Below are 10,905 nucleotides of genomic sequence, written 5' to 3' on the forward strand. Positions count from 1 at the left end.
AGAGGGGAGGTGTGGTGCTACAGTGGAAGATGCACAACCTCTCATGAGCTAAACCGGTTCACATTAACTTCATACAAACTAGGAACACATCCTAACATGCAAACACAGCACTTATTGACAGAACAGGTTATGGATTTTAATAGTATCCACCAGTTTTGAATTATTCCATGTTTCATATGTCTGTGTTTAGACATTACATTTTGTCAGAACATTAAATCATGAATTTTACACCACTTCCAGGCTATGCAAAGGATTAAAGTTGAAGACAATGAGGAAAAAAAGAGGGGAAAATAATGCCATTCAGAAAAGCAGGATGGACAGCCAAAACTATAGCTTTACTATACTATACTAACTAAACTGTGAAAAGAGGCTTTTGGAAATCTAACTCATCTTAAAAAAAGAGACTTTTTTTAAAGGCTTAAAGCTGAACTTAAATGCATACAATCCACACATACAACAGTGAAAAAACAAAATAAGGAAAAATAAAGTATACATACTTTATTGGCAACTAAAGGGATCATTTCAAAAAGATGTCCACCTATGTACTGTATGTGTGAATTGTGCCTACTCCAGTCCCCCAAAGCTGGCTATAGGCGGGTTTGATCAGAAAGGGAAATAGGTGAGTAGGGGGTCAATATATGTCTTTACACACACTGATGAAAGAGTGTGTGTGTGTGTGGGGGGGGGGGGGGGGGGGGGGGGGATATTGATCCACACCACTTCAATAAATGTAACTGCTTGTTTTCAAAAGGAGTGTGATTCCACTGAGATGTAGTGGGCAGTTGAAGGGACCAAACAAAGTGTGAGTGTGTGTATGAGAGAGAGACAGCGAGAGAGAGAGAGAGAGAGACAGCGAGAGAGAGAGAGAGAGACAGAGAGAGAGAGAGAGAGACGCAGTGTTGGCAGAAAATGAGTGAAGACACCACCATCTACTGCCCCTCTGTAGTCATAGTCTTTATCATCTACCACCATATGATTTATTTCTTAACAGTATATAGAAAACAGTGTCTAATATAACTGAATTTATTAACAAGAAATATTATTCATGTTCAAAACATCCAAAACATAATTTAAAGTTCATGAATCTTTTGAACCATATGCATTTCTAAACAGTTTTTTAGAACTAAAATGGACTATTCTGAGCCACAAAAACAAAGTCGGGTGTGCTTTTTTTCTGATTGTATTCCATCTACAATGAAGTCCGCTGTATATCTTTGATGCAAATGCACAACGCCACCTTAACTACAGGGATCACGGCAGTGTATTATTTTAGCGGCGTAACAGAAACAGTAAATCACTTCTTCCTTAGTTGCTTTATGCAGAATACTTCAGTGAGGGAAAAACTTAAGCATTTATTTCCATTTAGTCTGTCTGATGTGGCTCTTTTCTGAAGGACACACTGGAAATGAGGGATGTATCTTTGTGAATCATTTAGCATAATACCATTTGAAAAAAACTAATATTGAGCAGACAGATCCTATTTAATCTGGATGCCACTTGGCCATTTGAGGAGTCATTGTTATTTGGGTCTTAGCCATAGAAAGTAAAAGATACACACTTACAAAAAGACTGCATGGACAATTTAAGTATGTGTGTGTGTGTGTGTGTGTGTGTGTGTGTGTCTGTGTCTGTGTGTGTGTGTGTGTGTGTGTGTGTGTATGTGCGTGCGTGCGATTTTCTTGAAATCAAATTATAGAAAATTGTGCCTTTTTCCAGAAAATAATGTAGTGACGTGTGCTTCCTGTTTGGACAATAAGCCTGTTCCAGTAAAGAGTGACTGCAGAGCCAAATTTGTTCTTTGTCCAAATTGCCACTTTTAATGGACCTTCCATTGTATTAATTTACATTAGCAGACATATTCTTTTGTCTATCAGCCAGGAAAAAACATATTTCCAGATTTTGTCAATATAAGCCTGGATCACCTGAACAACAGTTTCAAAATAAAGCCTAACATCCGTAAAGGGCTCATGCACCGGATGTGAACCTGAACTTTACTGGTTTTGAACATTTAGAAGCAGAGCCAGGTCATTTTCGACAGAGTTAGAGACCAAAACAGGAATTCATCAAGGGGCCAGCAACATAACTCCAAATTAATGTTAATGTTGCACTGTGTCTGCTGGATGTGTAAATAAGCAACTGTATGCTAACACATAGACTTTAAAGATGATGACATGTTAGCACTGTGTTGACAGCCCCTTTTTTTAGTGGCCCCCAAGTGGCCAGAATTACTGCAAACTCAACTTCTTGTGATAGACATTACATTTTGTCAGAACATATAATATCTTATATTATTATTATTTAAAAAAAATGCTTATTTTAATAATAAAATAAATAATCATTAATTTTGAATGGTCAGGGTCTCTTTAAAACTGCACTGTTAATTATATATCAAAAGCACCACAAGTGCCACAATAGTAAGTTGATTAAAGTCAAGAACAAAATCCCATGAGGAACAATGCTGGGTTGGTTCAAAGCATCACCCAGCTGTCGTATGCAGTGTCGTGTTCTGAGTGGAAGCTGACCTAAATGTTGGAAGCTTCTGTAACTCCTGGGCTGTGACACCCAGCTCACAGCAGTGCTGCTAACATGTGGCCAGTGGCACTACATCAATAAAGCCACACTCACATCACATAGCCAATCAAGCCACACAAACAGATTCCTGATTCAAGCCAAGTTTCCAAAAGCCAGAGGGATGCATTGCCTCTGGCCTTACTCTGCCAGAGCGTCGGTTGATAAAACATGTAGAAAGTATTGACCAATCATAACCTTTCTCCAGCACAAAGATACTATATCCCTTCCCAATAAATTATTGACACAATGAGGGTGGTGGTGAGAGAGTGAGACATATGAGAGAAAAAGAGTAGGGGGGAGGGTAATGTTTGTGCTACGGAGCATCCATCCAACTATTACAGAAGCCATGATTCTAGCAACGCTGCTGACAGGTAAATATTACACGCCACATCTTTCTCCATTAATGTCACACAAATTCTGGACAATCACAATTCTAACACTGTTACAGCATGGCAGTTCGGACAGATAGACAACGCAAATATTCAGCTTTTATGGACTTAACAGGTCGATTATGTTTTGGAAGATTAAAATCGCAAGAATGGTTTTGTATTTATTTTGGAAAAGGAAATGGAGGCTGTCAAGTGTTGACATTGCTGGGATGTGAAATAAGAATTTAAGGGGAAAAAGAGCCCTTGAATGAGGTTGTGTGAAAGGCTATTTAGAACAGTGATGACTCAATGTTGCACTGATCTGATGACTTTGTACTGGTGGTCTAACACATAACATCACATTGCAAACAAAGTCTCCAATCCCAATTTCTAAAGTACTAATTCAATCTGCCGCACCAAGGTTCCCATCCTGAAAGAAGACTCAAGTTTTATATAATCAATAATAATTAAAAGGAGAACTCATTTGAAGATGAGGACACAAAATAGACTTCTTTAACCTAAAACATAAAACGGAGATATATTCCTTTTAAAAACACAAATCTGCATAGGTTAATCATTTGAAAAATTAACCATTTAACAGATACTAATTCATTTTTGAAATTTTTAGATGGCCACACAAAAAACATCCAATCACCCGACAGCTTTTACCGTCTGTATCACGCCATGTCCTAATGTTTTCAGAGAAGGGTTTCACACCGACCTTGTCCATCCTGCGTAACCTTTGGGGGGTGGCAGCTCTAAGTGATCTGAGTCTGAAATGTCAAGCTGCACTCAGATCTGGCATGTAACCATCTCCGTAGTCCTTATCGGGGTAATGAACAGGATAAGTCTGACAGACATACCTACAGCCTTTGTGTTCATATGCCTCTGTAGACTGATAGACATTGATCTTGGGAAAGATTTTATATTCTTCACTCATTGCTGCCACCTGGACAAGACACTTTCCATCCTCGGTATTCGCAAGGGAGGGATCTTATCGCTTCTTGTCTGGGGAGAGTGGACACAGAGGACACAAGCTGGTGACGTCAATGAATCGCTCTCACCAACGGGGGTTATGTTAAATACAATATATAGAGAAAGCAAACACAAACTGATGATCAATTTATCACATGCAAACAAGCCTAAAGTCCTCACCATTACCACAACAATGTCGGCAACGGCAAGGAAGAATTCTCTTCCAAAGTGCTTAGACGATTAGGTAAATAGTTTAGAACAGTAAACTGTGATAAAAGAAAATTGAACACCACAGGTGCAGGGGTAATTTAAATGAGTCTTTTCCTGAGCATGCAACAACCTCTGGATTTTAAGTTTTTTTCCCCATACAGCGACAACTGCTGCTTACCAATCAACCCTCGAGACCAAATTCTCCATTAAGTTTTGGGTGTTATCTTTCTTTGAGGCACCAGTGGACCAAGAGAGGAGAGCCGGCTTCGATGCAACCGTCATCAATCAAAGTGACACCAATAGGTGGATGGGAAAAGAGGCGAAGATGAGATCACCCCGCTGTTTACAGATCAGCTTAGGGTACAAGTGGGTGATATAATTAGGCGACACCTGCAGCGATTTGCTCAGGCATGCAAAGCAGCATTAGTGTTTGGGTTGTTTTTTTCAAGCCACATTAAAATGAGGCTGTCATATTTACTGAAGCGGCACCTGGGAAAGGGGAAGGCAATTATAAGCTGCGAACCGGGGCAACCCTCAATGAAGCCACATGTGCAATCAACCATGGAGTGCCCACGGGAGGACTCTGATATTGAGGACACACTTTGCGGACTTTGGAGATCACAGCCTCACTCTTTCAGGTGTGTGTGTGCATGCATTTATAGGAATTTGCAATTGTTGACCATTCAACCTCAATTTACTCAGAAAACCCAACCCCCAACCCAATTCCTCAAAGGGAAAGAGAACATTACTCAACTCTTTCTGCTTCAAATGGTAACTTTTATTCAGTCCATGAATGTTATCAAAGATTATTAGAAATATGTATTTGTAGTCTTATTCTGGGTCAGATGGATAGTACTGTAAACATATATTGTTTTCATGATCATTTTCCCACCTCAGTGTGTTTATCCAGTCCAGTTTACCCATTTGCAAGTTGCAAAATGCAAAAGTAATGGGCCAATTCAGGATTTACTCTTAAAATGATTTGACAAAATGCATTTGTCTTGTGCTGTGTGTTGGGTAAATTACAGTGGACAACCAGTATGTGTTTTTTTTAAAGAAATGTTAGCCTACATTAGTGAACAGGCTGGGCGTTAGGGACCAACAATCATATCTTGGTATTCTTCCGCTGAATAGCTATACACATTCTATAAACACTATAATGTTCAGTTTTAACTCAAAGCCACATGTCACAAGCCCTTTTATTTAAAGAGACAAATGCAAAGACAGGGTTTCCTCCCAAACACAGAGCGTTAACACATGTTAACCTAAATGTATCTAAGGTCTATAAACTTTGTTGTGTAACGCAACATCAAACCATATCAATATCAAATCTGGTTTCAGAATATTTTTTTTACCTTCAAAAGTCAATAGCGCTAAATTCATACATTTTCACAAGACATGCCAGCCTTCTCTCTACAACAAGACCACTAGATTTGTATCAACGGCCCCAATTCATTCCAGACAATTAGTTCAACTGTAAAAGGGAAACGTCATTGGAGCTGTCTGACAATAGACGGTCCCACAAAGCTCAGGGCAGTGTGCTGGAGCTGATAACACTGACCTGCTTTTCTCTTCCATATTACCTGTGATCTATCTGACAGCTCACTGTGGACAACATGTAGCAGCAAAGATCAGGACATGGATTGCCTTTGCACGGCTTGCCTGTCATTTGATTTACGGTGCGCTATTCTTCAGCAGCATATTGCCAGTCAAACTAAACTTCAAGTGCAAAGGTCACGAGAATATGCATTAGCAGGAACAGTAAAAGGGGAAAAGAAAAGGGAGACATAAAATGGCAGTCAGAGTACAGGTCGGCGGGAGCCACTGTCCAGAGCATGAGATATAGCAAGCATAGTACATCAGCAAGAAATGTTGCCGAGAGGAAATCAATACAGGTGGTTATTTCTTAAAGGAATCATGAATGTGTGTATCAGGGGATCTTTAATAGATTAACTGCACAAGACACAGGTACATCTTGGTTTATCTTATATCCTATAATGGGAGAACTGTACTGTACATGTTCTCTTATCAATTAGTAGAAAGGTGCAGCATATGCATTAAAGCAACACCCTAAACACAATGACTCGCCATACTAATCTCAGATCTAAAATTGACACTTCTATATGCTATGGGGCAAATATAATCATTTAATTGTACCCTGACTCACATGTGAAAAGAATACAAAGTATTTACTTTTATCCTTCAAGCAAGGGTAAACAGTAAAGTTTATTATTCGATGCAGGGGCCGTTGCTAAGGCAATGCTTTGGATTCAGAGTTCCGGAGTACCGCTTCATTTCTACTTAATTATTTGGAGACATCCCCTGCCATAAACTTATTTAATCTCAGAGACAATAATTTATTGGAGTAATTTTGTTCAGAGATCTATGAAGCGGATCCGATGTCATTTAGCAGCAGATCAGGCAGTAGAATAAAGTCCAACTTTAAAGACCCTAAAGAGAAACACGTACATTACAAAAACAAATACCACACTTTGAGAGACTTTGCATAATTATAAAAGAATAATTACTTATTACAAGAATGCTACATTTAAATGTATTACGCCCTGTGGCAGAGTTAGCAGAAGTTTTTTTTCTTTCTTTTTAGAACTTAAAGCAGTTCAATTAAATTCAAAGCATTTGTAAATGAACAGGACTGTAAGGTTCTTTTATTCATTTTTGAATTTAACAAAGATCATCAGAAAAAATATATGTAAAATATATATAAAGAATTATGTAAATATATAAATGTATATAATCCCAGTCCAAACAAACAAACGTGGTGCAATGAATACAAATTAATTTGAAAGGACAGACATATATATATAAATATGACTACATGCAATAAGTGTACAGGTTACAGATTAAACCAAAGACAAGAAAGTCAGAGTCTCTCTGAATGCAACAGTCTCCGAAGTCTCTACAATTTGTCTGTTACACCTGAGGTCACCTCCCCTCTGGGGAATGTCAAAATCAGTTCTAATTTGCTTAAATGACTTTACAGAATTAGAAATCAATAGGCCTGTAGGATCCCACAGGCCCTTGGAAGCCCATCCAACACACTGATACTCCCGATCTGCTCCGAAAGATCAGTAGCACAGAAATAGAAGAGGCAATATTTAAATATTTTCTCACATCCTTCAAAACCTGTAATGTGTTGTAAAAAACTAAATTATTGGTGAGAGGATTCATCTAATCTATAATTGTTGATGAAGAAGAGAAATTCAAGCCTTCTAGGATAACACGCTGCCGACTTTAGACCAATCCATAAAGACGTGTGCCTATTTTTAAACCAATCTGTCATGATTTTAAATCAAGCAGACCAATAGTGCAGTTGTATGTTGGGAAGGAATGAGCCTCCCAGTTCTTTGAGTTAGTAATTTTAGAAAACCAAACTCTAATGTTTGTTATTCCAGTTATAAAGAGAGATAAAGGGTTGTTATTTGATAAACAGTCATTGTCCTTCATAGGCATGCAATATTTCATGTAGGCATGTCAGATAACACAATTAACCCTTTCCAAACAATATTCATCATAAAAATCCAGAATTTATAGCATGATAGCAGTACTAAGTAATAGCAGTGGGGGAAGTTAAACCTTGCAACAATTAACAGCACCATATTTTGGGGTGGTACACAATCTGGCAGAGTGTTATATTGGGAGGTGTCAAAATAAAGTGTGAGAATTGTGCACTAATGCAAAAACTGATAAAACAATACAAGTCAAAGTCTACATTTTTCCATGAGCTCATGATTGGTACTATGCTTTCACACATCTGTGAAGCGAACAAGTTCCTGAGACACCCATTTAACTATATGCAAATGGAAATATGGTTTGATTGTATCAAATGTCAGTTTTACCAAAAAAAGAAGATTCTTTGTATTACTGTTCCCATTAACATTTTACTCCAACAGTAAGTGCCAGTATAGTACATGGAGGTAGAGGAAAAACAACTAGATTTATGATTGAGGACAGACAAGGTAGAAGCTTTAAGGTCTTGCTTTTTGCACAGCACATTTCTCTGCTAACAAATTGCCCTAATGTGCAATATCTGTATATTGTGCAATATGATTACTCCACCCTGCATATCACACTGTATATAAAACCATTTTTATCTTTTATTTTCATTTGTATAGTGTCTTAGAACTGTGCACTTTAATCTTTTTCTTCTTTTTGCTCTGATTAATTTATTCCATGTGGTTACTTCTCTTTAACGTACATGTAGGCACTGGAAAAGGAGTTGCTTTTAATCTGTGTTAATGTGTGTAATGACAATAAAAGGCATTCTATTCTATTTGGACCAATCAAGGGGTTGTACAACAGATTTGTAACTCACAAATCCTAACTGCAGTCAAAAGATCTCATGCTATAAGAGATGGAAGGTTTGGAGAGCATTTCCAAGCCAGCAGAAACAAGGAGAGATCCCACAAACAAAAGATTTAAACCCGCTCGCTTTTGGTTTGAAGAGTTCATTTGAGGGATGATATAAAGTCAGCATGTTTTTTAATTAGCTTATTCAGTGGCTGGGAAAATCACCTTCACTAAATACAATGCAATCAGTACTGTTTGTATTACCTTGCAAAGGTTCCATAATCAACAATGTGGCTTTACTGTGAAAAGCTCAACACTTCCAACTCAAGTGTTTTTTAAATCAAGGCAGAAAACAATGTGCCCTTTCACAAGCCAGCCTGCAGAGAGTCTGAAAGTAATTACAGCACCGTGCATGTGGATTCTGAAAATCAGTCACTAGTAGCTCCCTGATCATTGCTGTGATTGATGATGGAGAATGGCTAATGCCTGTGTAAACACCCCTAACACGGTTTAATTCAGTGGAAAGCTATGAGGCACAACATTACGCCTGTATGACCTGTCTGAGACTCCAGGCTAATATCAAAATATACAATCAATTGTGAAGTTTTTAATACTCCTTCAGTGAATAATATCCAACTAATTTGTTCAGAGTGTCAAAAGAAGACAATAAAGAGCACATTAGCTGTAACATGAATAGGAATTATAGAACAACTATTAAAAAAGAGACAGATGGGTAGAGATAAATGGACATTCAATTTCATAAAAAGAACAGTGCCAAGACTGCTCTGTCCTATTTCTGGATTTTAGACACTACTGGTGGGGTGCAAAATGTAACCGTCACATCATCCCTGTAATGTTGGAACATTTTCCAAATGAGCTTTAAGTTGAGTTACATTTCTGACTTACACATCAGGCGACGACCTAGGATAGACTGTAGGGTCCGTATCTACTCCTACGGACATACCTATGGTGAAGATTCAACGCAGAACAATAAATCCTGCTTTAACCTCCAAAGAAAGACAAGGCTTTTGAAAGCATTTCAAAGTATTTAGTAAGATCACAAGGGCACATCAGTTACAGTTTAATATTATATTTAAAGAAAGCATTCAAAAAGGAAGGGGCATGCCACTTTTAAGTGTGCTAACTGAGCTTTTGCCTGCCTCGTTTACTCCTCCACTCACAAAACAGTTTGCAGGATTTTGCACATGTGAATGATGTATCTGCACTGAACGGTTTATTTATTATTTTTTTTTATTTAGTCATGCTATAAGTAATTGATAAATATATACTGTATGCATAAATGAAAAGTGGCTTATATTAGCTCCCCACTTCAGTACCAGACCAGCAGCCGGTGTGACTTGTTGAGACTGACAGGGCGCTGTGGTTCCCTCTGCTGGCACATCTGCTAACTCTCAGATGTTCTTCAATGAAAGAGAACGTTTGCAAATGTTAGCTGGGCAGCACTGCTACCAAGAACCAAAACATAAGATTTTTTATAATCTTCATATCTAACCTACAAAACAGCCCTTCAGCTTCCAGAACCGCACACTTAACATACTTATGAGCTCGTAGTAATGAACTCTGAACTCTGTCTTTGCTGGTAATGTTTGTGCAAATAATGTTTGGGCTCCTAGCCTTTGCGTTTTAGAATTTTGGCAGCTTCTCTGGCTCTACATACATTTATCTATACACACACACACACACACACACACACACACACACACACACACACATTAATACATACATAGGCTACATACATACATGTGTAATTAAGAATTTGTATCTATTGAACCAAAATATATAAATATATTCTTTTCAAAGCTGAAATCTGCAATCTTTCAAAACGTCATTCATTATTTTAAAATATGTATGGAGTTGGGTATTTCAGACCACCACCACTAACAATCTGCTAAAGCAGCTTTAGGGGGATTTTCACAATTCAATGTGTGAATGGGATTGCTGTTGTGTGTTTTAGTGGGCGTTTTTCTAAAAACATGGTTTTGGATATTACACCAAGAAAACAGAATGACATCACTACATAAAAACATATAAGGAAACAAAGTTTGAAAAAAAGAAGTCATTGCTGATTATATACACACACTTCATACAGCTGCAATTACGTGGAGTTTTGCGTGAATCGGTCTGAACTTCATCCAAGTCACAACAATAGAAAAACACAGTCTGCTTAAAATAATACTACACAAACATTAGACGTTGCCATGGTTTAATTGAACATACCATATAAACATTCACAGTGCAGGGAGGAAAAAGTATGTAAACCTTTGAACTTAATAACTGGTTGACCTTCCTTTGGCAGCAATAACCTCAACCAAACGTTTCCTTTAGTTGCAGATCAGACCTGCACAACGATCTGGAGTTAATATTATTTTAAGCAGGCTGTGTTTTTCTATTGTTGTGACTAAGATGAAGTTCAGAGCACATTTTATGACCAATTCATGCAAAACTCCATGTA

At 37.9% G+C, this 10,905-nt stretch overlaps 1 protein-coding gene across 4 annotated transcripts in view; it reads right to left on the minus strand.

The window, feature by feature from the left end:
• kcnip4 (Kv channel interacting protein 4) overlaps window positions 1-10,905 on the minus strand; it is a 133,280-nt gene that overhangs the window by 29,888 nt on the left and 92,487 nt on the right. The window lies entirely within an intron of this gene.

The sequence above is a fragment of the Etheostoma cragini genome, chromosome 19, assembly GCF_013103735.1.
Source record: "Etheostoma cragini isolate CJK2018 chromosome 19, CSU_Ecrag_1.0, whole genome shotgun sequence".
NCBI lineage: Eukaryota > Metazoa > Chordata > Actinopteri > Perciformes > Percidae > Etheostoma > Etheostoma cragini.